At 41.7% G+C, this 23,403-nt stretch overlaps 1 long non-coding RNA gene across 1 annotated transcript; it reads right to left on the bottom strand.

Moving 5' to 3' along the window:
- Positions 1–3,275: 3,275 nt before the first annotated feature.
- On the bottom strand, positions 3,276–7,942 carry LOC140696643 (uncharacterized). The gene is made up of 3 exons (XR_012073150.1): positions 7,708–7,942; positions 4,449–4,577; positions 3,276–3,653 (listed from the first exon to the last, which is right to left on the bottom strand). It is a non-coding gene; the product is annotated as an uncharacterized lncRNA (long non-coding RNA).
- Between the last annotated feature and the right edge of the window lie 15,461 nt (positions 7,943–23,403).

Raw genomic sequence — 23,403 nt, 5'->3', positions numbered from 1 at the left:
ATTTAACAACAGTTTAGAGCAGGCAGAAGAAGGAATCAGTGAACCTGATAATGTCAATTTAGATTATCTAGTCTAAGGAATAGAAGGATAAAAGAATTTAAAAATAAAAAGAACTGAGTCTGAGACATGTCAACCATACCACCATATGTACAATGAGAGTTTCCAAAAGAAAGGAGACAGGGAAAGGGGCAGAAAGAATATTTGAATAAATAATAGCTGAAAACTTCTCAAATTTGATGAAAAACATTAATCTACATATCCAAGAATTTCAGTGAATTCCAAGTAGTGTAAACTCATGAGTTTATACCTAGACACATCATACTTAAATTGTCTAATGACGAAGGCAAAGAGGGAATTTAAAAGCAGTAAGAGAGTAGCAACTCATTACATACAAAAAAAAATCTATAATAAGATTAGCAACCAACTTTTCTTCAGAAGCTATGGAGGCCAGAAAGCAGTGGGCTGATATATTCAGAGTGCTGAAAGAAAAAGGTGTCAATCAAGAAATCTGTATACTGCAAAACTAGTAGAAGAAGAAATTAAGACATTGCCAAATAAACAAGAACTGAGACAGTATTAATGTATTTTTTATTTATAACACTTTTGTCTCCTATCTAATTTTACATACAGCTGCATAAAACAATAATTCTAAATCTGAATTGAAGAGTACACAGTGCAAAAAGATGCAATTTTTATAATAATTACAGTACAAAAAAGTTATATAGGAACAATATTTCTACATACTGTTAAAAGTAAGTTGGTATTAATTTGAACTACACTATTTTAAATAAGATGCTGATTGTAATTCCCAAGGCAATCACCAAGAAAATAATTCAAAAATATATAATAAAATACATAACAAGAGAATTAAAAGACGTACTTAACAAAAAAAAGAAGACAGTAGTGGAGTAATAACAGGAGCAAGAAGACATAAGTTATGTAGGAAACAAATAAGAGAATGGCAGATGTAAATCCTACACTTAGTAGTCTGCTCAGGCTGCCATCAGAAAATACCACTGCTAGGTGGCTTACATAACAGATACTTATTTTCTCACAGTTCTGGAAACCGGATGTTCAAGATCAAGGTGCTAACAGGGTTGGTTCTGGTGAGGACTCTCCTCTGTTGCAGATGGTCACCTTCTCACTGTGTCCTCATAAGGGCTTTTCTCTGTGAACCCACACACAGTGAACAATCTCTAGTATCCCTTCCTCTTCTTAGAAGGTTATAAGACCTATTGGATTAGGGCCCTACTTTTATGACCTCAGTTAACCTTAACTAGCCCCTTTAAGGCCCTTTCTCCAAACAGAGTCACACTGGGGCTTTGGGCTTCTACGTATGAATTTTAAGGGGACAGAATTCAGTCAATAAAACTATCTCAGTAATTATGACAAATATAAATGGATAAATACTCCAATCAAAAGGAAATGAATGGAAGAATGAGTTAAAACATATGACTCAACTATATACTGTCTACAAAAGGCATACTTTAGATTCAGAGACACAGGGTAGGTTGAGAGTAAAACAATGGAAAAAGATATACCTCACAAACAATGAACAAAAGAGAGCTGAAATGGCAGAAGATAAAAAGACTTGAAGATAAAACTTGTTACTAGAGACTAAGAAGGACATTTTATAATGATAAAATGGTCAATTCATCAAGAAAATGGAGCATATTTATGGAGCATATATAGGCATTATATATTATATACATTATACATCTATATTATATTATATAATATATATCATATATTATATAAATGTATAATATATAATATAGATATGTATCATAATGATATCTATATATACACATGATAAATATGTGTGTGTGTATATATATGTATGTGTGTATGTGTGTGTGTGTGTATATATGTGTGTGTGTGTATATATATATATATATATATATATATATATATATAAAATAACAGAGCATCCAAAACACATGAAACAAAAACTGGCAGAATTGAAGAGAGAAATAAGCAATTCAAAAATAATAATGGGAGACTTCAATATACCACTTCCAGTGATGGATACAACAACTAGCCAAAAGATTAATCAGGAAATAGACTTGAGTAACTATAAAACAACTAGATTTAGCAGACACTTGTAGAAAACTCCACTCGATAACAGCAGAATACTCGTTCTTCTCAATTGTACATGGAACATTCTCCAGGACAAACCATATGTTGGGTCATAAAAAAGTCTCAATAAATTTAAAAGGACTGCAATAGTACAAAGCATGTGTTTCCCAATCACAATGGAATGAAATTAGACAACAACAAGGAAATCTGGGAAATTCGCAAAAATGCAGAAATTAAGCAACACATTCCCAATAACAAACAGGTCCAAGAGAAAAACCACAAGAGAAATCAGAAAATACTTGGAAACAAATGAAAATGAAAACAAAGTTACCAAAATTTATGGGATGCAGCTAACACAGTGGAGAAATTTTGCTCTCTCTGCATTGCTTGAAATTCTTAAGAAAAAATTTCTTAGGAAATAATTCTAACTGTCAAGAGTTTGTCGATTTCTCATTTAACAATTGGTGATCTGGTGGCCTAGGAAGGCTGAACAACTCTCCCACAGTCGCACTGCTAGTCCATGGAGACTCAGGAGAGCCCAGGGACCCCAGGTTCTTGCATTATTTGTGGACCCATCACACATCCCTTCTCCATCACACTTCTGATACCACACTGCTAATACTCAAATAATTCTCTTTGCTTCTACAGACTACAGTTCACTGTGCATTTACTTGAATACACTAGACTTGTTAGTTCATTCAACATGAAGACCTCCTTGTGTTTCTCTGGGTGCATCTGCATGGCACTTTGAGTAGTAATTAGGAAAGCATCTGTTGGGTACCTATTACCTTGTAGGCACTGGGCTAGGCAGTAGAGATAAAAGGTGCACAAGGCACAGTCCTCTCCATTGATGAGGTCAGTCACAGTCTAGTAGGTGCTCAATAAATTATTTGCTGATAAAGTAAATGGATTATGAAGCCTCCAACTGGACAGTCCTGTCTACTTAATAGCACTTGCTAGATTTACTGAAATATATTAAAACATCATATTAAAAAGCTCAGGATGAAGAGCTAACCATACGCCAACTTCTCCAATAATATATTAAAACCACTAGTGACTATCCCAAACTCACATTTTTCAGACCAGAAAGGTCTAAAAAGGTCTAAGTAAAGCTTTTCCCATCCAGACAGGTGATTTCCACAGACAAATGAGATCATATGCTTCCAAGCAGTAGGCACTTCCTGAACTTTGATAAATAAACTTAAAAGAGATTTATTTTTTAAATATTGACAGCAAGAATAGAAAATGCGTCCCAGTTTAGAAGGTAAACTCAATTATGGATGCAGTGTTAACATACTCACATAGAGAAAGAAACCTGTAAGAAATGCATTGCACTGTGGTCTGGACTGTTCAGGTCTAGGTCTTCCTAAAGAGCAGTAGGTCTGGGCCTAGCTCTGTTACCACCAGACTCAGCCACGTGCTGTAGGCGGGACTGTGCCAAGGCTGGACAACAGTGGATTTCATTCTCTGTGGACTCCAAGTGTCAGGCTGATGCAAAATGTAGCTCTGGGAAGACCCTGCACATTGGCTTTCAGAGGTCACACTGTCTCTTGCTATTTGGTGAATCTTTTTCCCTAAGCAAAAAAGGAAAACTCTGTTATCGATCAGCTCAGTTACAAAGGATAAAGGCTGCAAAGGCTGGAAAAGAGTTCATCAGAAAAGGGACCTAGAATCAGAGTCTTGGTGACCCAGAGGCTAAAAAAACATTTTCATTGCTTCTAAATTGATGGCCCAATGAATTCAGATTTTTTTCAAATCTTAACTTACTATTTAATAATGAATATTTAGTGAATGCTTTAGTCTGTGTTGGATAGTTACGCTGCAGTGAAAAAAAAAATCTCCAAATGTCTTAGTGGGCTATAATAACAAAATTTTATTTCTGGTTCTTGCAACATGTCTATCACAAGTTAGCAGAAGCCTCAGCCCATTCTAGTCACTGAGAATTCTAGGCTAATAGAGCTGCCACCCTCTCAAACACCATGCTGGTCACCGTGTCAGTGGAAAAGACTGGTCTGGAGGGTCTTGTTCTGGCAATGACATGATTTTGCCCAAAGTGACACATACTGCCTCCACTGACAACTCATTGGACAGAACTAGTCACGTGCCCCACCTCAACCTCCAGGGGGCAGGAAGGGCAGAGAGCCAGGAACGTTTGGTGAATAGCAATGACTTTCACAGATAACAATAATGATACTCAAAGCAGAACAGGAATTCCAGCAGATTTAGTAAATCTCTGCCTAAGGACCATCAAACCCTCATTAATAAACGTTTAAGCTATTATGCGCCAGGCTCTGCATGACTATATTTCAGACATTTGACCCACTGTTTTGTGATCTGCCCTGTCCTGTCCTGTTCAGCCCATCATTTACCTCCCAGCAGGCAATGTGGAATCATAACTTCTATGTCTCCACTGACTGCAGAACCCACCGTGTAGAGAAGCTGTGACGAAATAATCAGTTCAACTGAAAATTGCAGGTGGAGTAATTTCTGAATAGGTTCTGCAACAATAGAACATGGGTTTTACTATGATTTGGAGTTGAACATCTGTAAAGACAAGGCTGCAGACTCACCTGCCCGCAGGGGACAGACAGGTAACACAAAGGCATGGAGAGGCTCTGAGCAGGAGGGCGGAGAGGTGGGGGCTAACCTGAACCCGCGAGAACAAGGCCAATCCAAGGGAGCGGAGGTTCTCATCTGGACTCTCGTGGGGAATTTTGGTTTTGGATTTGCGTCCCCCAAAATCTTTTTTTTTTTAATTACACTCTGTGAACCAAATGAAGCATATCATAAGCAAAATTTCACCCTCAGGCTACCAGTTGGCATCCTCTGCTGAACAGGTTCGGGTTCATAACATTCGTCTCATGAGCTGGTTTATATCCTGTTAGGTTCCACTTCCTATTAGGAGCATTAAGGCTCACAGTTTAGGTGCTGCCACTGGGTTAACAATGGAGGGGGCATCTGAAGTCACAGGCTGTGAGTGAGGACGCAGCGAGGTTTGAATTTTACTGCAGAGAGTGCATGAGCTGTACCTTGATGAACTAACAATCCTTCTAGAAAAATAGTACCCTAACAATTTTAAAATGGACTTTTTAGTAATAGCTAAGATTTCCTTTTAAACACGGGGAGTAGTGAAATATATATTCAAATAAACAGCATCCAGTTATAGGTAACATGTAGCTATTACTAAATTTCATTATTACTAAATCGTGAAAATTTTTTATTCCATCCAATGAGCTTGCTCAAGTTTTAGCCTCCGCTCCAAGCTCCTCCTCAGATTACACGTGCAAGATTGCTTAATGGTTTCAAAACATGGAATATGGAGCCAAATTTGCTGTCATCAGCTGTGTGATCTTAGGTAAGTGGGCATAAGCTGCTTCTCTATGCCCCAATTTCTAATCAGAAAAATGGGGATAATAGTAGTAACTTCCTCTCTTAGTTTCTTAACACTTTCTTACTATTTATTTAACTATGAGAATCTGTGTTGTCACTCTTTACTAGAGTGAAAAGACCTTAATTTTCTTTTCCAGCAAACTCTGTCCTTGACAGCTATTCTTTGATTGTTATTCAAAGTCATTCAAAATAAAGGAATGTCTGTGCAGCTACAGTAAAATCTTAGCACGATGGTCTTTCTTTGGTTGGGCTTTCATTGCCATTTCACAACCTGGGTCTGGTCCACATTTCTCAGGAAGCCCAAACCCTGCCTCCTTTTCTTAGCTGGAGACTCCTATCCCACACCCACCCTTCTGCAGACACTTTAAAATGCACTTGAACACCATAGACCAATCATTTAGCAAAGTAAACAATAATTTCTTCACAGGGGACTCCTAAGGGATCTGTGGTGTTTTGATAATCTGCCGTCATGGAAACAGCAAATGAAGTGTTTGGGTCATTGGAATGCTTTTAACTCGCGCTTCCTGTGGCAGAGACTACTAATTGCTTCTCAGTAGCTTTTCTCCCCTTCTTTTTAAGAAATTTTTAGCTGAGCCCATTGCTGCCCCACTAAAACATTTCTCTTGCAGCTTAATGTTGCCACGTGAAAGTTTTGGCAGAAGAGATGTCAGCAGGACTGTTGTGAGCCTCCCAGGACTTCTTAAAGGGAGAGTACCAATCTTTTCTTCAAACTTTTCTCTGTCACAACACCTTGAATGCGGATATAATGGCTGGATTCTTGCTCCAGCAGCTATTTTACACTATAAGGCTTAAGACAGCAACTCTCAAAGTGTAGACTGAGGACACATAGAGTCCCCTGAATCCTTGTTTGGGAGGTCCAAATGTTTCAGTTCCCTTTTCCAATCACATATCTATGTGACATTTAGAATTTTCTTCATAGACTTCAAGCAAGGCAATAGATTGCAATGGCTTGCATACAGCAACAAATATTTGATTCAAGTTGTCTTCTATTATGCCAGATTTGGATTTAGAAATATGTAAAACAATGTCATTCTTCTCACTATTTTGTTTTGTTTTAGAAAATATCATTAATTTTCAGAAATCTGTTATTAACGTTTACACGTAATCAGTTTACTATTGTTATTTTAAATTAAACTACGTGTGTAAAAAATTTCTCATTTTAATTTCTAATATGGTAATCCAAGTAAAAACGTCTTTTGGGAGGGCCTCAATAATTTTTAAGTGTGTTAAAAGTGTGAAGAGTGCTCAAAGCTTGAAAACTAAAACTAGTCTAGTCCCACATTCCAGGAATGGCAGAGAAATGAGCTATAAAGAGCCTGAGTTAATGTCACGTTCCTTTTTTGTTGTGAGCCACTATCATTGGAAGTGTTTCTGTTATATACAGTCAAACTAATTTTTAACAGATACATTCATGCTTTCTGTTATTTCAATTGAGACTGTGGCTAAGAACACAACAAAGCAATTAAAAGCTCAAGATGTTTCATGAAACACCCTTAGTTTGAGGCGGGAAGCCCCATGAAAAAGACAGGAGGACCCCCAGGTAGGGCTACTACCCTCCTTCCAGCACCATTTGGTTCCCTGGCCCTCCGGCATTATCTCGCTTTTTAAACTCTGAAACGGCTTACTTCTAGGAAAGCGGAACATATCCCTAAGATTCTATTGGTTCCCTGAGCTAGCTCCTGATTGGTCCATTGCCCTCACTCCTGATTGGTCCATTGCCCTCACTCCTGATTGGTCCATTTCTACAAAGCTGTTCCTATTAGTCACCTTTGTTATACCTTATTTGCATATGATGTTACAAAATGTTGTGAAGTCTAGACTGGTAGCCTATAAAAACCTGTGTAAACCTACAGACAGGGTCCAGAGCTCGGAGTGTTAACTCCTCTGGGCCCACTGGAGTAATAAACCTGAGTTCGCCAACCCTCAGAGTGCTGCTTGGTCTCTCGCCCGGATCCAGGTTGCTGTCATAACTGAGATATAACACTGAGCTGTAACACACTTTGCTGCAACATTTCTGGAGGGCCCAGCGAGATGCCAACCATGCTGGACCCTTGAGCCATGGGGGCAGCAGAGCAACTGCCTGGAGGTTGGGAACTCCAAAAGCGAACAAGGAGGCACACCACCCGACGGTATTCCAGGTCCTCCTTCGTGGAAGTGATTCAGTCCTCTGAGCGGCTATGCCCCAACTGGACTCGGTGGAGGGAGGGACCAACTTACCAAGCAACACCGCCAAACAAGGTAGGAGCCCCAGGAAGCGTCCATATTTAGGTTAGGGTATTCAGGTTCTGTCCAAGTGGACAGAAGGGGAGGTTGATCACCTCCTCCAGGTTCCTCGTCTGATGGTATTCCAAACGGGGAGATCAGGTTAGATTAGGTTAGATTAAGGATGCCCTGGGTGATAGGGAGGGGAATGTGCAAATAATCTCTATGTGTGTGGCCTGAAAAGCATGTGATCAGGTTTGAGTTTGTAGCACCATGGCATTCTGCTACGGAGTTCAAGTGAGTACCAAGCTGAGGTTCCATGGTGACCTCATACAGCTCATTGCGGTATCGGCCCCTCAGGGTATCAGTTGGAGTCAGTGGCTTATACTGACCCACCAAAGCTAAGAGGCACCTTCGTCCCCACAAGGGGAGCGGCCAGGTGGACACAACGAAACCCCTCCCTTTGTCTCATTTGCAACACCATCACAGGGTGGCTACACAGGGAGGGAAAGGGACATAGAACAGCCTATAAGTAAACGACCCCTGTGCCCTTGGAGACTAAAATGAGACTACTTTAAAAAGTCCCAGACACGACCTTGTCACCAGTCCCCTGGAATATCCTGTGGCAATTAATAAATCAGGCCTCAATACTACCCATTCGTCTAAAATTAAAACCGCAAGACCTGAGCCAGAGGGAGCCACCCCAGGACTGGCCGGAACCCTCTTTTGAGGTCCCCTTTTTGGTCCATTTATTCTGCCACCAGCTGGCCACCCCAGCCTCACATTTTGTCAGTTCAGGCTATTAAAAAACTTTGTGCAGGGACCTCTAGAGCTCATCCAGGCCCAGAAGAGCATCAGGAACACCTGCCTGACATGGAACTCTCATTGGCAGCACTTGCAGCCAAGCAGATAAATATCAGGCACAGTGAGGCAGCGAGCTTTTTGAGAACTCCACTGTTTTGAGGAGTGGGAAAACACAGAGACACTAGGGTCACAGTCCGTGGTGCCAGAAGCAGATCCACACCTATAGGCCATAAAATCTGTCAACTAATAATAATGGGAGGCTCAAAATCAAAGCCAACAGTTCTGGACTGCATGATTAAAAATTTCAAAAAGGGTTTCTCAGGAAACTATGGGATTAAATTGTCGCCAAGGGAGAGCCAGATAATAAATAAGGGGCACCACTCTTAAAGTTGATGCTCACTTCACATGTCGATGAGAGCATCAAAAGGGGGAAATGAGGTAGGAGGCCCCATGAAAAAGACAGCAGGACCTCCAGGCAGGGCCACTACCCTCCTGCCAGCACCATTCTGTTCTCTGGCCCTGTGGCATTATCTCGCTTTTTAAACTCTGAAATGGCTTACTTCTAGGAAAGCGGAACTTATCGCTAAGATTCTAATGGTTCCCTGAGCTAACTCCTGATTGGTCCATTTCTACAAAGCTTGTTCCTAATTTGTCACCTTTGTTATACCTTATTTGCATATGATGTTACGAAATGTTGCGAAGTCTAGACTGGTAGCCTATAAAAAGCCTGTGTAAACCTACAGACAGTGGCCAGAGCTCAGAATGTTAACTCCTCTGGGCCTGCTGGCATAATAAACCTGAGTTCTCCAACCCTCAGAGTACTGCTTGGTCTCTCACTCAGATCCAGGTTGCTGTCGCAACTGAGCTATAACACTGAGCTGTAGCACTGAGCTGTAAAACACTTTGCTGCAACAGTTGAGAGCACTAATTTAAACAAGACAGTGTGAAGCATGCAATCCTGGCCTTTTTTATACCTGGAATGTCACAAATGTCTAATTGTAGATTTTGCAGAAGTTCTGTATCCAGTTTGTCTTTCCTGTCACCAAACGTAGTTTTAAGGGAACAGAACTGGCTCCAATAGCCTGGCACACGTGTAGCCAGGGTGGAGGCAGAGAGATTCTTCTGTGTCTGAGGACCAGGTCGGTCACAGGGTTGCCCCAGTGCCCTTGGCAGAGGGCCGAGTTGGGTGGAGCAGAGGCCATGCCCCTGGGAAAGCTGCCCTCAGTCTCCAAGGCACCTCCTCTGTGTTTCCTGACTTCACAAAAGACACGAAGGAAACCCAGCAGCTGGTGCCTGCCAGGAAGTAAAGGATACAGATTCTAGGGCCGTGGGAAAGGGGGACGGGAGGCCAGGGGAGGCGCTTCCATGCTGAACACCAGTCTAAGGAGCATTTTGGAAAAAGAAAAGCAAAAGCTTCCTGTGATGTGAAACCCACTTTCTGCACCAAAAGGAAGAGCCTCTGGTCTGCTGTATGAAATGCATACAATTCCCTTTTAGAACAGAAGACGCGGCAAGGAGGCTAGACTTCCTGTAATTCACAGGGCTGAAACTCATCATGTCTGAAATTCAATTTGCTGCTAGAATTTAAACCTGGTCTGTGCTGAACACTGAATAGAGGTGAAGCAGAATTTTTCCATGTATTTGCAATGCATTTTAAATCATAACTCTCTTGAGAATAATACAGCAAATTTGCTTTGTTTTAAGGCTCACAAATCACTACATAATTCTCCAGTCTAGATTTTCTCGCCTTTTTTTACATTGCTGTGAATCCCTAACCATCCTGTCCACCACTATACCACCAACACCTGTAATAAAATTGTGCTGGGACAGGGCTGAAAATGCCTTCTTAAGGTCAGTTTGTCATCAGCAAAAGGAAATTACATGATCAGCATATGTTTAATGGCTAATTATTTAAACTGTACATTGATAGGAATTAAATATTCAAGTGTAATAGTTTAATTGATTAAGAGAATTTTTTCTTCAGATGATGTAGTAACTCAAAAAGCATATTGGTGAGAATGTGCTTTTACTATTTAAATGACTGATTTCCTGCATAGCTTCCCCGTTAAGAAGCTGCTTTGTTCCTACTGAAATGAAACCTTCACTCAAGGGCTGTGAAATCGCAGAGGTGGCTGTGAAGAGCTCAGCCAGAGAGACCAGCACGTGCAGAGCCCTAAACGGGGGGGGGGGGGGGGGGGTGGTCCTCATTCTTCTCCAGCTTCTGAGCTGACTCTCAGATGGTGCTGTCTGCTTTGTCAGGTAATATAGGTTGCTTACTTTGCAATCCCCCAGCAGGCCTCCTAGAGTGTCTAAGACTTAGATGGTGGATAGCAGTGACAAACTGCATGTGTGTGTGTCTGTATGCAGGTGTATCCATATTTTCCTGTGTTGCGCTGTGCTATATAGTGGACTGGAGAAGCAGGACTCCTAGGTTAAACAGTGGTGAGTCGTGCCCTTTGGAAAAAACTTTAAAAACAGTGCCAGAGGACTCTTTGAATTGTTAAAGGAGGGACTGGAAAGGTCATAGTAATGATGTTGGCAATCTGAATGAAAATGCACGTTATCTTATAAATGAGGAAACGGAGCCTTAGAGAGCTTCAATGACTTGCCCAAAGCCACACAACTAGTTAGTGGTAGCCAATCCAGCCCAGAGCCTAATTTTCGTGGTCCTTAGCTAGCACTCATTTCCCTCTGCCACACCACTGTAGGGAGCTGGTAAACAGCGAAACTGTGAAGGCATTTTGAATATGCTTTCTGTGTCCTTATAGCATTTGTCACCATTTAGTAAAATTATTAGTTAACCTATATTCTCCACTAAATTGTGAGGTCCTTAAAAATCAATAAATACATAGTTATTTATTTGCTTCCCCTGTGCCTAGATCCAGTGCCTTGCACATAGCAGGCACTCAATAATTGAGGAGGAAAATTCCTATTTATTTCGAATTTGTCCTGATCATTCTTACATGAAGCTATGAAGTGGCCATACTGGGAAGATACATTAGTTAGGGTCCAGCCACGGAAACAGAAACTACTCCACATCTCTATAGGGGATAGCTACTATAGGAAATTAGGTACACGGTATGGAGGAGACAAACACGGAGTGGTGAGATGATGATCAGAGATTATTTATAGAGGAAAACTGGGAGGAGGCGGTATTAACAGAAGTGTTTAATGGGAACTAGTATTATGGAGGAAATAGTTGTCTTACAGGAGTTGGGGTCTTTGTGGAGTTGGACTCAAAGCTGGAGACCCCACAAGAAGCAGAGAGAGGGGAGAAATACCCATTTCCCCTCCTGCCACTACTCTCAGTAAAGGGGGCAGGAAAGAGCAGATGGTTCCTGGGAGCTTGGCCCTCTCCTCCAGTGTGTCTGCTGCATCACTGCCCCTGATGTGACAGAGGTCCTTCAAGACCATCCGCTTCACTTTGTGCTAATGCAGCATTCACCAAGTAGCCCTCAAGCCTTAAGCCGAAATCTTTTTGCCATGCTGTTATTTCAACCAAAGGATGGAGAACTTGTTTTTTAATAGCTGGTCCACTAATCCACAAGGAGAAGAAAAACAGTTTAGGAGCTTCTCTTGCTTTTTTGTAAATTAGGAATGAAGGACCTAAAACTTTTTGACTGATACAAAAATAAAGCCTGTATTTCAGCACAACATAGTGTCAAAGAGAGAAGGTGGGCCAGGGCGGGCTCCCAGCAAGGGTCCTGGAGCTGCTTGGATTCTTTTGTAAGTTCCACATGAGGGTCATCTTTTACATCTAGATGTTTCTCCCTCCTTTCTTTTACAACAAGAAATAAATTCTAGCCCAGAGAAAGAGATACCCTGGCCTAGGATTAGGAAAAAGGTAAAGAAAGGAAAAGAGGGTGATCTAAAGCTCCTTCTTGCAAAGAACCTGCCTCCTGCTGTCTCCAGCAGGCCTAGCCTCATCCAGAGAAGCCCTCAAAGAACTCCCTTTACGCTCCACTCTCAGATACTTGCACAGTGAAATTTGTTGATGTCAACAGTTGCAACAAAAATTGACAGATATCGACATTTAGGAAAAAATCCTGCAGGCCAGATAAAATTGAGATTAAACCAGAGCAGCTCAGGGGACCAAAGAAGCCCCTGCTCCCCGAGTCTGGATGGCAAACACACGGCATCGATGTGTATCATATGTTATCAAGGAATTATTGCTAGTGTTCTTAGGTATGATACAGGCAGTGTGGTTAGCAGGAGGTTCGGCAGTCTTAGGAGACACATGTGGAAGTACATAGGGGTGAAGCTTTAATGATGTTTGCATTTTATTTTCAAGTGATTCAGCAAAAAATATTATAAGTGTGTGCATATATACACACATACAAACGTAGATAGTTAAAAGACACAAGTATGGGAAAATGTTAATAATTATTAAATCTGGGTGATGAGTATAAGGATATTTTCAAAGCTTTTAAGTTTGAATTTTTTCACAATAAAACTCAGGAAAAATAACTGTTGTCCATTCAGCAATTATAGTTTCAATCATCAACTAATAACATGGAAATTTTTTCTTATAAAAACCCCTATTTCTTGAGTTTGGCAAACTTGAACCAGCTAACTATAGTCTAAGTGAGTTAAAGAATTGGCTTTCTAAACCTGGTAAGCTTGAGTGATGAAGACCTTGACTAGGGTTCACCCTGATGAAACCAGTATTAAGAGCCTCCAAAATATTGTGACATTCCAACCACTGTAACATGAATGTCTGTTGTACTGACTTGGATTTAGGGCAGTATTCTCAGCTGTTCCTTTATTCAGCTGGCATTTCTGCACTTGCCCTGGGGCCCTAAGAGTGGAGAATAGGCACAGTCTGCTCTCTAGGAGCTTTTAGACCACAGGGGAGACAAACACAGGAACAAATGTCAGCAGTGAATAGTGACCGGAGCAATGATTCAAGGGGTCACAAGGATAAGGGTGAGGACAAAGGAAGGAGCAGTTGCTTCAGCTGGGGGTCAGTGAAGGACCAGCAGGACAGGATTCAACAAGGAAGTGTATCAGTCAGAGAGGATAATGAGGGGATGATTTGCAATAGTGTGACGGGATTATCGCAAACCCACATGGATGGTGAAGCCACCAACTGTGGCCTAGAAGGAGCAAGAGGAAGGGGCGCTACCAGGACTTGGTGGAGAAAGCAGTTGTGGTTTGGGTTGAAGGATTCAGCCAACCTGCAGTGACCCAACAGGGAGGGAGATGGAGAAGGAAATCCCTGGATCCTGTCTGGCCCCACCAGCTCTCATCTCCCACCAAAGCATCCCACTGGCTCAGCCCAGCCAGAAGCCAGGGGACCAGAAATCTTGGTTGTCCCAAAAGTTCAGCCTTCAGAGGTAGAGGGCAGGGTTGGGAAGCTCGGGGCCAAAACAACGTTATTCAGCAAAATGGATGATGCTGGAGAAGGCCTTAAAAGGGGGTATAGAGCTATGTCCACTGTGGGAAAGTGAAGCCTGAGTTGTACGGCAGGCACAGCGGGGCAGAAATTAGCCTCACAGGCTCAGGAAGTGCAGGCGTCTCAGAATGAGCTTTGACTTGTTTGACCAATGGAAGAAGGGAATTGGTTATAGCCACCTCCCTGTCTCATGAACTCTCCCTTAGGATCAGTCTTGTACCATTTTGGCCTTTTCAAATATGCAAAATAGATGAGTTTAAATTCCTTGAGAACGGTGGCTGGCACCATGCCCTTCAGAGTTCTTCCGGCCTGGTGGTGCTTGTTGGCTTGTCAGGTGTGTCTGCTTAGTACTTACCCCTGAATTTTCAGCTTCTTGAAGGCAACCATGAGGTTGGACTTGCCTTGGCACCTTGTAGACTGCTCTGCATGTTGTAAATAATGATAGATGTCTAGTAAGTGATTTATAGACAAGGTAAGACCTGCATCCATGTCCTGAGACCAGAGAAACTTAGACAGCTCTTACGAGAATTAACTGTGATTCACTATAGTACTAATAGATCACAGATTAAAAATAAAGGTGTCTTAGATCAGTGATTCCCAATTTGTGTAAGTACGAAGTTCTTCTCTGAGTATAGATTATTTTTTACAGAGTCCACATATACTAATGGGTCTAGTGTACACTAAATAATGATAAAATTGCTCTGAGTTAATATATACTTAGAATTTATTAACCAAAGCATCCAAATTCATTCAAAAATAGTTGTATTATTCAGTATTCATTTAATGCTTGGGGTCCATGTGGACCTTGGAAATCTTCACAACAACTCCGCAGTTGAGTCTTCCAACTGTAAGTGATAGATACCCAGCTTTATAGTATAAGCAAAAAGGGAATTAGTAACTGAGACATTTGAGAAGTAGGATGAGTTTTCAAGGAGGCCCTATCTAGGCATTCAAATAACATCACCATGCCTCCCTCTCCCTCTCCTCATCTATAAACTTTGCTTTCTCCTCTGCTGGCTTCATTCTCCAGCTGATTTTCCCTAGTTGGTGGCAAAGATGGCCTCAGGAAGTTCCAGGGATATTTTGTCCTTACAGCCAGTGAGCCAGGAAAAAGAGAGCAGCCTCTTTCTCATGCAGCATTCCTGTCAGTCCCTCAGGGTGGCTTTGCATCAACTCTGGTTGTGTTAAATGCCCACTTCATCCAAGGAGGAAGAAACTCAATCTGTCATCCAAGATCTCGTGATCATCATGTGAGGGAAAATGGAGGAGGAGGGGTTGTAAATGGGGCTGGGCAATTCAGAGAAGGCCAGAATGCTGAACAGACTAACAAGGCAGATAGGTGGTACTGCAACCCAGAGGCTGTGAATAATACCATTTTATGCCTCTTTTCTCCCTTTTCCTCATTCATTCATGCAGCATCTTTGAAGATTCACTTTATGGCAGGTATTGTAAGAAGAGTAACGTACCAGTAAACCATGAAGTCAGTAGTATCTTACAAGCCCTGTCTTGTTTTTGTTGTTCTTGTTTGCAGTGATTCACATACCTCTCCAAAGATAATGGGAACTCTGTTACAATTCTATAGTTTTTTAAAAACTTTTCCTGTCTGTACAATTCATTCAGTCAATAATTTACTGACCAATTACAATGTGCTAGATAAAATAGTATGAATACAAAGCCTAAAATGTTTTTCGGGTTTTAGTTGCCAAGATCTAAATTAAGAATTCTTTAAACAGTGAATAACATTACAGCCATTCAAAATAAATGTCCATGTTTATAGCTATCTGTTGATATTAGTGCTATTGAGGAGAAGATGATATGATTTTTTTTCTAACCAGAGGGAGAGAGAAAGCAATCTTTATGTCCATTTTTAGTGATTTTTTAAAAAACATTCTAAGTCTTCTATAAAGTATTTAGATGATTTTAAGTCTTGAATAAGCATGCTGTACCTTTATCACAGTAATGGGAAGATTTTAATCCAGGGTTATTTTCAAAAGTGTGAATTAAGTACTTCGCTTATGAGCTATAGTATTTGAATCTTAATGCCCTAATAAATTTCTTTGAATATATGGAAAAGATTCTACTCTGTTGACCTTTTTAATAGTCTACTTTCTCATTGGCTACCTATCCTAAACTTTTCTTCCATGTTAGTAGAAATTGTTGCAGGAAGAGGAGGAGTGGAAATGCCAGCCAGTCAGAAAGCAGAATATTAAAAAGGTCAGCCTTGCACAGTTTTCTGCCATAATTCATAAACATATTAAACATCCAGTATGTCATCTCAGGACCAAGATTGTAATAAGAGCAGAAAATGGCACAATATTAATTCATCTTCATGACAAATATTGTAATGCGAAAGGAAGTATACAAGCTACAAATATTTGGTTACCATTTTTTAAATATCTTAAATGCTGTATAATGTAATGAGACTAAATTTACACTTTCTAAAGTCAAATCCTCGCTAAATACCTGCTGCCTTTCGAAATTAATGGGGTTCCTTTGGGACTATACTGAAACTAGGCTTAATTCCCAAGAGAGCCACTAGTATTACTAGTAGCTAATAAAAGACATTCACTATTTTAAAAAAATAAGTAGGAACTTTAGTTTGGTTTATATTTCACTTTCACTGTCATTAACATATTTGAATATGACTAATCATAATTTTCTCACCGTTTTAAATCATTACTTTGTGACTACCTCATGTTGACATAGTTCCCAAATAAAGTAGTATTCCTTCATGATTAATTCTGTCATGTGACAGAGTTACATTACATAACTAATAAGAACAGAAGTAGGGGCTTGTATATTCAGAGTCTGAGAAAACTCAGGCAGTCAATCAAATCACATCAGGTGGTAAGCGCCCTGTGCATTCAACACAGTTTTCAATTTCTGTCTTTCATGTGTATGTGAGGTAAGAGGGAGGAGAACCAGAATCCTAGCAGGATTCAGAATCCAGCTCCAATTATTTACTGAAAAAACTGATCCGAGTTGTGGACAGGAGTGTGGGAACTAGCGAGATGGAGGCAGCCAGAGACTGGCAACAGCAGAGCATTATTGTCTCTAGCAAGAAGGGCAAGGAGAGAGTGCTTTAGCAGAGCTCTGTGAGAGCCAGAGCTTTGGATGAGGAGCTGGAACCAGGAGCTGGAGCACCAGGGGAGGAAGCCACTGCCAAAATAATGAAGCACAGGCAGGGAGGGGAGAGGGAAGGAATACCACGACCTCTCTCCTCCCACATCCCATTGGCCACACCCAACCTCACACCAGCTGTCAGGGAAGCCGGGGGAGGGAGGCATCAGGGCCAGGCTGTCTGGCTCAGAGCAGAGAAAAGGATGGGCAGAGACACAAATGGACAATAAGCAGCAGAGACGTTAAGGCGAGGAATCTAAGGAAGCTTTGCTGAAGGCAGTATTTGAGGTCCATCATGAAAAGAAGCACAGTGGAGGGTGAGAATAGGTGGACGAGAAAATGGAGATGAATGGAGAGAATGAAGGAAAAAAGGAATCAAATATAGCTCTCTGGGTCAGACTTGAATGCTGCCGAAGCTATCTCTTTTAGAATATTATTTGAAAAGCTGCCTTAAATGATGTTAAAAATAAATAAATCTGCCAACAACTGTATAGAATACCTCCTGGCACATTCATTTTGAAATGGGAGATGATGCTGAGAGATTGTGAACATCCATCTTTGGTATTTTTTTTCTTTCATAAGAGCTTTGGGCATTAAAAGAAAAATTCCCCTGTGAAATCTGCCAGTCTGAGTTCTCTGGTACTCGACCAGTTGTCGAAACAGTGAATGCAGCCAGAGTATTGAGTGACTTGTTAACAGCAGTACCATCACCGCCTGCCTTTTTACCATAGCTTATTTACCGCTAACAAATATCATCTTGCGCTGCTAACGCATGCCTTTCACCCACTGGATCCTGGAGTGCTTTATGAACTACAAATGCAGGAGTAGCTGAAATAGAGCTCTCTCTGGGGTAGAATAAGACAGCTGTTAGCCTTACAGAAATGTTGCACAGCAGCCTGAGTGGAAACCAGGGAAGGGTTCTCAATCTAATTGAAACTGCAAGAAGAATTTAAGTTGATGGACTAATTGCTGAGGTTGGCGTTTATTTAAAAAAAAAAACAAACAAAACAAGGCTTGTTCTTCTCTGGTAGTGAGTGGCACAGTGACTTAGTTCTATTAACTAGATCTCGTGGCTTCCATTTAAGAGATGAGGAACCTGAAGCTGAGAACCACGAACTGTGCTCAGGAGAATTGGATTGTGATGTGTGCCCTTTGAATTTCCAGTTGCTCTTTCTCTTTAGAGTCACAGAGCAAACAGACACATCAGCTGGGAAGCAACGATTTAGTACCAACGTAAGAGAGAGAGAGAGATTACACCCAGGGCGTGCACGGTTTTGCAGAAACTGGGCTATTCTGCGAAGGTCACCATGTGATCCCAGCTCAATTTGACCCTACACAGTTTATGAACTCGAGCAAGTTCCCAGAGCCAGAGGTGGTATAAATGCAAAACACACTGTTGCCTTTAAGAAACAGCAGATTATGAGTCAATGAAACATGAGATGGATTCGTTTGCTGTGGGTTCCTCTTGTCTAACGCTTCCTTCATGCTGGAATGTCACATTAATTGGTTCTTAATTGAACAATGTGCTTCCAATTTTCAAAACCCAGCAGAGTATAAAACAGGAAGTCAAACTCTAGCTCCTTGGAATAGACAGTCATACGGGTAAAGACACAGTTCACAAGGATTAAACTCTCATAGAGGTTGGAAGCTGTCATGCAAACACTTCTCTACTCGGCGCTGTAAGGAATAGCCCTTCAGGTGGTTGATTGCCACATGGAGAGCATTTGAATCCTACTTGTTTGGAGGGACAGCATCCCCTTATCCTTGAGGTGTAAGATGATGACTAAAACCTTCTCAGCTACTTGATTTCTGGAAAACCAAGATCACTGAATGTAGCCATGTGTCATATCTGGTTAATTATCCAGTTCCTCTATAAATAAACAATTTTCTCATAATTTGTGTATTTAAAATAAGCCATCAGTGGTGGTAACTAGGTAAGTCCTAGAAATGAGAGTTTTATCTGCAATTAAATTTGGACCGAAAGGTCTCCTTTCCACCTGAAATTAAAAACCTGTTTGTTCATGTTCTCTCTTTGGAAGTGTTCCATGTACAGGCAAGTTTATCTTTCTATCCTGAAGAAATATTATTTTTAAACAGGAGCTGTGTTCTGAATTCATATGGTGTGAAAAATCAGACATAGAACTAAAGTTGGTTTCTTGCAACAAATAAACCTTTGGAAAAAAACTTGTCAAGTTGCTGTGCTGTTTTCCCCCCGGTACTGCAGTGCCTGGGGAGAGCACGAGCAGAGTGCCTTAGCTCAGACTTAGGTGTGTGTTTGTTTCCAGCCACATCTGTATCACCCTTGCTCATCTTACAAGTCAGAGGAGGGCTTTTCTATTTGCATTCTCAGACATGGCTCACTCATTGAAGTTGGGCTATTTCTGCCTCTTGCATCAGAAGTAGAAATGACATTCTTTCTCCCCCTTGCATCATAAAATATGGTCTTATGTAGCAATTAGTTAGCAACTGATAATGCAATTGATACAGACTTCGCTACTTCTTCCAGGGATGCCCTGGTCCCATGGTTATTATAAACATAGGTTTTAAAAAGGGAAGAAATAGCGCATGAGACAATGCCATTTTAACCACAATCACTCCGATTTTACTGTGGGCGTGGTGACGATATTTTGGATTAGGATACAGTTAGATCATGATTTAAAAAAAAAAAACCCAAACAGTGTATATCACCAACAAATCAAATACAGCTATTGCTTCTCATCAGTGTAGAATCCTTGTGGACTTACATCCTTTAAAAACAGAGTTTGGAATAAAGGTCAATCAAAGGTGCATCTAAGAAACACACCGTGGTCTCAGTGAGTCAGCTCTGAGCCTCTCCAGCTGTGAAAGGCCTCTGAGCCTTCATCCTCCATCCTCGTGGCGTTTACTGTGCTGACACCCTGATCTCACACCTTCAAGCTGATCAGTCTCATTCACTCACCACCCATTCCTTCTGCTCTAACAAGACTTCCTTAAACTTCACGGGGACCAAGTCTGGCATCAGAGAAGTCGGCATGGCAGCAACTCTGCCACAAGAGATAAATGTTTCCCTGGGTACACACTCAACAATAAGTGCAACGCTTGACAAAGAGGAATGCCTTTGGCAGCCCTGTTCATTCTCTTCAAGAAATTGACACCGTAGAGAACAGGAGCAAAGCCCAGATAATGACAGCTACAAAAAGCTTTGGTAAGCGAGGTAATCAGCCCCATGTCAGCCAAGCTCTCCTCTCATGATCTCTTTCCTGAACAGTTGGTAAACTCTGATCAATGAGATATTTTTCAACATCTATGGCAAATCATCAATCAGTGTAAGGTGATGCTCGACAGCAATGATCTAACGGCAATAGCAGACCTGAAAATGGCCCCTAGTTTGAGGAGAGTTGCCTATGGTAGGTTAGAGCTTTCAGGACTCTCTTGTCACCAATTGCTCACCCAGCAGAATTCAGTCTCTATTTTATGCAAGCAGCTATGCTCGACTGATTCCTGCACTACGAAGGTGCTTAAGACACCGGTATCTCTGCTGCTTCTGGGGATGGGGAGAGTCCAGAGGCTCCTCTTTGCATGACTTCTCCTCCCTGCCCTCCTCCAATGGCTCCACTGGTGAAAAAGAGGTAAATGGGTACAGGCAGAAATTATTGTTGTTCAAATGATCCTCTCAATCCATCCAGTAATTTAGAGATCTTTCGCTTCCAGTTCATACACTGACCAGGCTCCGTGTTAGCTCTCGTGAGGGACTGTCATCGTGAGGGTCCCTGATGAACACGAGGCGTTTGCTGCTAGAGGGAGGCCAAGTCACACACGTGTCCCTGCTTTAGAGGATGATGACTTCCATACAATTGGTATACAGTGTGAAGGTGTTGCAAGGAGGGATGAAGCACTTGTGGTAGAAATTAAAAAGAAGTAAGAGGAAGGGCTTCTTGGAGGCGGTGGCATCTGAGTGAGGCCTCAAAGGATGTGGAGAATTTACATCTGTACCAATGGAAAGTAAACAGTGCAAATGGAAAATACCACGGCAGAAAGACTCTTTACTAAGGTGTTTAAGATGTTTAGCCCAAGGGAGAATGGTCCGGGCGTGCACTGGAAGGTTATTAACAACGGGTTTCTTGCTTTACCATTTATAAAGTGCTTATAAAGCAATCCCCTGTTATTCAGGGGGAATGTTTTCCAAGACCCCCCAGTGGATGCCTGAAACCTCGGATAGTACCAAACGCTATACTATGTTTTTTCCTAACGTACATACCTTTGGTAAAAATTAATTTATAAATTAGGCACTGTAAGAGAATAACAGCAGTAACTAATAATAAAAATAGAACAATTATAACAACACACTGTAATAAAAGTTATGTCAATGTCCTCTCTCTCTCTCAAAATATCTTATTGTACAAATTTAGTACTTTTTCCATCTTAACTAAGTCCTTCTCCTGCACTGTGGCTGTAATTTTTGCAGTTTGAAGTGTGACAGCAAAACTAGCTTTCAGGCAAATTTCTTTTTCCTTCTTCACAATTTTAAGGATAGAAGATTCTTACTGTAGCTCTTAGCAACCTCAGCATACAATTGTTTTTTGTTTTTTGTTTTTTCCTTATTCGGTTGAGAATTTCTACCTTTTCAGTTAGAAGAAGCACTTCATGGCTTCTCTTTGGCCTACCCGATGTGCCAGCATCAATGCTCCTGTGCTTTGGGGCCGTTATTAGGTAAAACAGGTTATTTAAACACAAGCGCTGCGATACTGCGAGGGTAACTGAATCAGCTGCTGAGTGACCAGTGGGCGGGATGCGCTGGGCAGAGGGATGACTCACGTGGACGGTGAGGGACTTCATCAGGCTGCTCAGGGCAGCGTGAAATTGAAAACTTATGAATTGTTTATTTCTGGAATTTTTCATGTAATATTTCCAGAATTGCAGAAAGCAAAACCACAGATACAGGTGGACCACTGTATACACTCAACCTCAGAGGGGCTGTGTGGCGCGGAGGGAGAGACTGAGAGTCACGAGCCGCAGTGCCTGGGCTCGTGGCCCCACGCTGCCGCTTACCGGCCGTGTGACGTTGGACAGAATCGCTCGTTCCCTCGGCTGTGAAATGGGGATTATTACAGCGCCTGCCCCAGAGGTCAATGCGGGGATGAAGTGAATTCATTCCCTGGAAACATCTAGAACACAGTGAATGTTCAATAAATATTAATTTTCTAGTCTATGTCTCAGACTACTCTGTGAGAGTACGTGCTTCGTGGCAGATGAGGAAACAGTGTTGTTCAGGAACCACCCAAGGACCTGGCAGAGTTAGCGGTCACAGCACATCGTCTGGCTCTCAAACCCGTGACCCCAAAGTGAGAGAACTCTTAAACATGCCTTACCACCACCCCATGCTTTGCACTCCAGGCGGTGGTCCTCAACCAGGAGTGGTTTTGTACACACGCTCCCCCAGGAGACATGTGGCAGTGTCTGGAGATACTTTTGGTTGTCATAATTAGGGGGTTGCTACTGGCCTCTAGTGGGTAGAGGTCAATTATGCTGCTGAGCATCTTCCAGTGCACAGGATACCCCCACAACCAGAAACTTTCCAGCCCCAAATTTCAGTAGAGCCCAGGTTGAGGAACCCTGCTGTAGGCTATCTCTTGCAGAGGGATTCATATTTAAATATTTCAACAAGACCCCCTTTTGCATACAATACTATGCTGAAAACCATCAAAGCAAAGGGCAAGTTGTGGAGCCAATGAAAAATCTAGGTGTTGATAGAAATGTTAGGGGTTTTCCTCTCGAATAGAATGCCTATGTTCATAGCGGGGGAGGGGGGGGCGGGCGGGGGGGGGCCTAGCAGTATGGGGTGGGGGAGAATCATGTGTAAGCACGATTTACTAAAACAAATCCTGAAAAGCAGTGCAGCTGCTGCAAGAGGCAGACAGCCCATGCCTTCTGCCTGCTGCCTGCAGTGTTTAAAGCCTGCAGCTTCGCACATACACACCCACAAAAATAAGTTATTTATTTCTACCCACAGCTCAAGGCTACCTCAACTGTGAAAGGTGCTAGAGAGAAAGTCCCCCTCTTCCTATAGTTAATCATCATTGAACTTGGAAATATCACTCATTTCATTGATTGTGCTGTGATTATACTTTTTTCTCTTTAAAAGGCTATTAAATCAGGTAGAAAAGACCCATTAATTTTCTATTATAAATAGTCTCATAGACATTACATACTTCATTGCTTGAATTAGTTGCTGTAGTTTACACAGAAGAAATTCTCTGAGAAGCTGTGGTTTTATGCCTTCTGTCAGCCACTCTCATCTTCCCCCAGTCCTGGGAACAATAATTCAGCTTCCAAGCACATTAAATGTGCTGTAAATAGTACCTGCCTCCACAGCGCCACCTCGATGGACGGATCGACCTTGTTGCGGTGTCATA

Source organism: Vicugna pacos, chromosome 5 (genome assembly GCF_048564905.1).
Source record: "Vicugna pacos chromosome 5, VicPac4, whole genome shotgun sequence".
NCBI lineage: Eukaryota > Metazoa > Chordata > Mammalia > Artiodactyla > Camelidae > Vicugna > Vicugna pacos.
Note: the sequence above shows the minus strand (reverse complement) of the source record. Positions and strands in the feature narration are given on the sequence as shown.